At 49.4% G+C, this 528-nt stretch overlaps 1 non-coding gene across 1 annotated transcript; it reads left to right on the top strand.

Moving 5' to 3' along the window:
* The first annotated feature begins 97 nt into the window (after positions 1 to 97).
* TRNAG-UCC lies at positions 98 to 169 on the top strand. Its single transcript has one exon. It is a non-coding gene; the product is annotated as a tRNA-Gly (tRNA).
* Positions 170 to 528: the final 359 nt, after the last annotated feature.

The following is a 528-nucleotide window of genomic DNA, read 5'->3' on the forward strand; positions in this document are numbered from 1 at the left end:
AGAAAAGAAAAGAAAAGAAAAGAAAAGGAGGTTGATTAGGAACTGACGGAGTCTGGAACAGAATGAATGATTCAGCCGTAAGACACTTAACGTAAGGGCGTTGGTGGTATAGTGGTGAGCATAGCTGCCTTCCAAGCAGTTGACCCGGGTTCGATTCCCGGCCAACGCAGTTGAATTTTAATACCTCCCCGGCAGGAGCGGCTAAACCGACCTTTCTGCACAAAAAAACACAAACACAAAAACGGGGTCAAAAGGAAGAAGACAGGCCCCCCCCGGCCCTACCATGCGGGAAGGAGTAACCCCGGAGTGCTGGGCGCATTCATTCAGCTGGAGGAGAGGATGGGGCTTGTAGCAAAGGCCACAACGGAGAGGTTCTGATTCTAGACTCCATAGTACTGGAGAATACGGGGCATACTGGAAAAAGCCTCTTGAAGTGCTGGAGTGTTTTTATGAGGAAAGAGAGAGCTGGGTAGCCTGGAGAGGGGAACTCTGGTCAGGGCCAGATTCTTCTTAATATATACAGATAAC

The sequence above is a fragment of the Apaloderma vittatum genome, unplaced genomic scaffold (genome assembly GCF_000703405.1).
Source record: "Apaloderma vittatum isolate BGI_N311 unplaced genomic scaffold, ASM70340v1 scaffold23701, whole genome shotgun sequence".
In the NCBI taxonomy this organism is placed as follows: Eukaryota; Metazoa; Chordata; class Aves; order Trogoniformes; family Trogonidae; genus Apaloderma; species Apaloderma vittatum.